The 5,364-nt window shown below is 60.2% G+C and overlaps 1 pseudogene; it reads left to right on the top strand.

The window, feature by feature from the left end:
• The first annotated feature begins 3,167 nt into the window (after positions 1-3,167).
• On the top strand, positions 3,168-5,235 carry LOC112061851 (thimet oligopeptidase-like; annotated as a pseudogene).
• The last annotated feature ends 129 nt before the right edge of the window (positions 5,236-5,364 follow it).

Here is a 5,364-nt window from a genome sequence, read left to right as displayed (position 1 = left end):
AGGGAGAGAGAGACAGGGCAAGAGGGACAGGGAGAGAGAGAGGGAGAGAGCCAGAGGGAGAGATGGAGGGAGATGGAGAGGGAGAGGCAGGGAGGTAGAGGGAGGGAGGGAGAGAGGGAGAGAGAGGGACTCTGAGTCTGTGGATCTACCTGTACTGGACGTTTCCCCTCAGTGGGGTCACACCCTGTGTGTCTTTCTGTGTCGGACTTCTCTCGCTGAGCGTCGTGTGCTAAACGTCCATGCATGTGGCAGCGAGTGTCAGGGCTTCACCCCTTTGCGTGGCCGAGGGACGTAAAAATGACAAGAGAAAAGAAAGGCACGTTGCATGCAAGTCTGGTGACAGCCTTTGATGAGAACCAGAGGGAAGGCTCTGGGGCCGGGAGCGCCGCACCCTGTGAGGCCCTGCGGCTGCTGCCAGTCTCCCTGGAGGCTCAGCAAGGCCCAGTGACTTGCCAATGCGGGGGGCCCCAACTGAGCGTCTGGGCCCTGGACCCAGTGCTCGTTCAGTCTTCCTGCGGTCAGCCCTGTGTCCTGAGAGCGATGCTCTCACAGACTGCACCGGAGCACGTGGGGACAGTTTGCTGAGCTGGGCAGCCATCACTACTGCTATGTTTTGGAACATTTCCATCACCCCAAAAAGGTCCGTCACGCCCTTACCTATCACTCCGTCCCCTCGCCAGCCCCTGACAACCAGGAACCCACTCTCTGAGTCTGTGGATCTACCTGTACTGGACGTTTCCCCTCAGTGGGGTCACACCCTGTGTGTCTTTCTGTGTCGGACTTCTCTCGCTGAGCGTCGTGTGCTAAACGTCCATGCATGTGGCAGCGAGTGTCAGGGCTTCACCCCTTTGCGTGGCCGAGGGACGTAAAAATGACAAGAGAAAAGAAAGGCACGTTGCATGCAAGTCTGGTGACAGCCTTTGATGAGAACCAGAGGGAAGGCTCTGGGGCCGGGAGCGCCGCACCCTGTGAGGCCCTGCGGCTGCTGCCAGTCTCCCTGGAGGCTCAGCAAGGCCCAGTGACTTGCCAATGCGGGGGGCCCCAACTGAGCGTCTGGGCCCTGGACCCAGTGCTCGTTCAGTCTTCCTGCGGTCAGCCCTGTGTCCTGAGAGCGATGCTCTCACAGACTGCACCGGAGCACGTGGGGACAGTTTGCTGAGCTGGGCAGCCATCACTACTGCTATGTTTTGGAACATTTCCATCACCCCAAAAAGGTCCGTCACGCCCTTACCTATCACTCCGTCCCCTCGCCAGCCCCTGACAACCAGGAACCCACTCTCTGAGTCTGTGGATCTACCTGTACTGGACGTTTCCCCTCAGTGGGGTCACACCCTGTGTGTCTTTCTGTGTCGGACTTCTCTCGCTGAGCGTCGTGTGCTAAACGTCCATGCATGTGGCAGCGAGTGTCAGGGCTTCACCCCTTTGCGTGGCCGAGGGACGTAAAAATGACAAGAGAAAAGAAAGGCACGTTGCATGCAAGTCTGGTGACAGCCTTTGATGAGAACCAGAGGGAAGGCTCTGGGGCCGGGAGCGCCGCACCCTGTGAGGCCCTGCGGCTGCTGCCAGTCTCCCTGGAGGCTCAGCAAGGCCCAGTGACTTGCCAATGCGGGGGGCCCCAACTGAGCGTCTGGGCCCTGGACCCAGTGCTCGTTCAGTCTTCCTGCGGTCAGCCCTGTGTCCTGAGAGCGATGCTCTCACAGACTGCACCGGAGCACGTGGGGACAGTTTGCTGAGCTGGGCAGCCATCACTACTGCTATGTTTTGGAACATTTCCATCACCCCAAAAAGGTCCGTCACGCCCTTACCTATCACTCCGTCCCCTCGCCAGCCCCTGACAACCAGGAACCCACTCTCTGAGTCTGTGGATCTACCTGTACTGGACGTTTCCCCTCAGTGGGGTCACACCCTGTGTGTCTTTCTGTGTCGGACTTCTCTCGCTGAGCGTCGTGTGCTAAACGTCCATGCATGTGGCAGCGAGTGTCAGGGCTTCACCCCTTTGCGTGGCCGAGGGACGTAAAAATGACAAGAGAAAAGAAAGGCACGTTGCATGCAAGTCTGGTGACAGCCTTTGATGAGAACCAGAGGGAAGGCTCTGGGGCCGGGAGCGCCGCACCCTGTGAGGCCCTGCGGCTGCTGCCAGTCTCCCTGGAGGCTCAGCAAGGCCCAGTGACTTGCCAATGCGGGGGGCCCCAACTGAGCGTCTGGGCCCTGGACCCAGTGCTCGTTCAGTCTTCCTGCGGTCAGCCCTGTGTCCTGAGAGCGATGCTCTCACAGACTGCACCGGAGCACGTGGGGACAGTTTGCTGAGCTGGGCAGCCATCACTACTGCTATGTTTTGGAACATTTCCATCACCCCAAAAAGGTCCGTCACGCCCTTACCTATCACTCCGTCCCCTCGCCAGCCCCTGACAACCAGGAACCCACTCTCTGAGTCTGTGGATCTACCTGTACTGGACGTTTCCCCTCAGTGGGGTCACACCCTGTGTGTCTTTCTGTGTCGGACTTCTCTCGCTGAGCGTCGTGTGCTAAACGTCCATGCATGTGGCAGCGAGTGTCAGGGCTTCACCCCTTTGCGTGGCCGAGGGACGTAAAAATGACAAGAGAAAAGAAAGGCACGTTGCATGCAAGTCTGGTGACAGCCTTTGATGAGAACCAGAGGGAAGGCTCTGGGGCCGGGAGCGCCGCACCCTGTGAGGCCCTGCGGCTGCTGCCAGTCTCCCTGGAGGCTCAGCAAGGCCCAGTGACTTGCCAATGCGGGGGGCCCCAACTGAGCGTCTGGGCCCTGGACCCAGTGCTCGTTCAGTCTTCCTGCGGTCAGCCCTGTGTCCTGAGAGCGATGCTCTCACAGACTGCACCGGAGCACGTGGGGACAGTTTGCTGAGCTGGGCAGCCATCACTACTGCTATGTTTTGGAACATTTCCATCACCCCAAAAAGGTCCGTCACGCCCTTACCTATCACTCCGTCCCCTCGCCAGCCCCTGACAACCAGGAACCCACTCTCTGAGTCTGTGGATCTACCTGTACTGGACGTTTCCCCTCAGTGGGGTCACACCCTGTGTGTCTTTCTGTGTCGGACTTCTCTCGCTGAGCGTCGTGTGCTAAACGTCCATGCATGTGGCAGCGAGTGTCAGGGCTTCACCCCTTTGCGTGGCCGAGGGACGTAAAAATGACAAGAGAAAAGAAAGGCACGTTGCATGCAAGTCTGGTGACAGCCTTTGATGAGAACCAGAGGGAAGGCTCTGGGGCCGGGAGCGCCGCACCCTGTGAGGCCCTGCGGCTGCTGCCAGTCTCCCTGGAGGCTCAGCAAGGCCCAGTGACTTGCCAATGCGGGGGGCCCCAACTGAGCCTCTGGGCCCTGGACCCAGTGCTCGTTCAGGCTTCCTGCGGTCAGCCCTGTGTCCTGAGAGCGATGCTCTCACAGGCTGCACCGGAGCGCGTGGGGACAGTTTACTGAGCTGGGCAGCCGTCACTACTGCCCTGTTTGGAAACATTTCCATCACCCCCAAAATGTCCGTCACGCCCTTACCTATCACTCCGTCCCCTCGCCAGCCCCTGACAACCAGGAACCCACTCTCTGAGTCTGTGGATCTACCTGTACTGGACGTTTCCCCTCAGTGGGGTCACACCCTGTGTGTCTTTCTGTGTCGGACTTCTCTCGCTGAGCGTCGTGTGCTAAACGTCCATGCATGTGGCAGCGAGTGTCAGGGCTTCACCCCTTTGTGTGGCTCAGTGACTGAAAAAAGACAAGAGAAAATAAAGGAATGTTGCATGCAAGTCTGGTGACAGCCGGTGATGAGAACCAGAGGGAAGGCTCTGGGGCCGGGAGCACCACACCCTGTGAGGCCCTGGGGCTGCTGCCAGTCTCGGTAGGGCACGGGGCAGCACCGTCCCCCAGGAGCTGCTGGACAAGCTCATCAAGTCCTGGCAGGCCAACCCAGCTGCTGCCGAACCAAGCAAAGGGAAGGGGGCTCCCGGACCACCCGGCTGGAATGCGCGGCCTGGACATGGTGCCAGTGCCGTCTCCTTCCTCCCAATCCCCAGGCCTCTTCAACCTGCTCCAGATTGTGCTGCCCAAGGTGGACCAGGCCCTGCACATGCAGGCATCCCCGGACCCACCCCAGAAGAATGCCCCCCTCTGCCAGGAGATCCTGGGGGTCCCAGCCGCGCCAGGTAGCCAAGCGTGCGCCGGGCTCACCTTAGCGGTCGGTTGGCGTCTACTGCTCAGGTCAAGAGGATCGTCTGGTGGTGTGTGAAGGGGGACCGACTGACGGGCTCCGGCCGAGGCACGCTGACCATTGGCCTCTTCCTGCCTCGGTTCCTGGGCTGGTCCCTCCCGCTGTGGCCCACAGAGTCCGAGGGTGGGGTGGGCGTATCTGCACGTGCTTTCCGGAGAGCCTGGAAGAGGCAGGAGAGGGCTTCCTTCCCCGGACGGAACGCATTGACGAGGTTTGCCCGTTCATGTCCGTGCAAGACACGCGGTTCACTCCCTCGTGAGCGCTTTAACCAGCGATCTCCCCATGGTGGAGGGCGAGCCCTGACTCATCCATCGGAGCCTCGGCGGCAGCTGACCTTGTGAGAGGTTTAGGAGTGAACCCTCGTGAGCTTCAGCGGAAAGTCGGCAAAGATTTATTTGTCCCTCCACTGAATTGCCTGCAACGTCCCGGTATCTAGAAGTGTTGAGCCAATACTCCCTCTAATGGCAGGGGACTCAGACAGGGCTGCTTTGAGGCCCCCCTCCGCTCTGAGGCAGGGGCACTGAGCGGCCAGGGGGCCCCGGCAGGAGCCTCTCCGCGTGTGTCCCAGGGACCCACCTTCCTGAGACCTTCGGCCACCTGGCAGGAAGCTACAACGCCCAGTCCTATGGCTACCTGGGCAGCGAGGTGTACTCCGCAGACACGTTCCACACACACTTCAAGTAGGAGGGCGGCCTGAGTGGCAAGGTGAGAGGCCGGCCTGCCACGCAGACCATGACAGCGCTCTTTGGCCTGGGCCTAGATACTTGTGCCGCCCGCCTGGGCCTGCCAGGCTCTGAGGGCCCTGCTCTGGACTCCCTGCTCCCCTGCCCTTTGTTCAGTCACAGCAGACGTGGCCACACCTACACCCTCAGTAAAGGCCGTGCTCAACCCTCCTGCAGCCCCGCCCCCTCTCTGCAGGTTGCCATGGGCTACAGAAGCTGCATCCTGAGCCCAGGGGGTTCCCAGGATTCCAAGGGCAGACATGATGGCCTTAAATGAGTTGCAGAGGCCTTAAGTGGGCCTGTGTGGTTGGGCTCACCTCTTATGTTTCAGTGAACTTCGTGAGAAGACAGGGCCTGGGAGCTGCAGCCTCACAGTTGGGCTCCACAGTAAGATGTGTGGCACAGA

The sequence above is a fragment of the Physeter macrocephalus genome, unplaced genomic scaffold (assembly GCF_002837175.3).
Source record: "Physeter macrocephalus isolate SW-GA unplaced genomic scaffold, ASM283717v5 random_2427, whole genome shotgun sequence".
Taxonomy (NCBI): domain Eukaryota; kingdom Metazoa; phylum Chordata; class Mammalia; order Artiodactyla; family Physeteridae; genus Physeter; species Physeter macrocephalus.
Note: the sequence above shows the minus strand (reverse complement) of the source record. Positions and strands in the feature narration are given on the sequence as shown.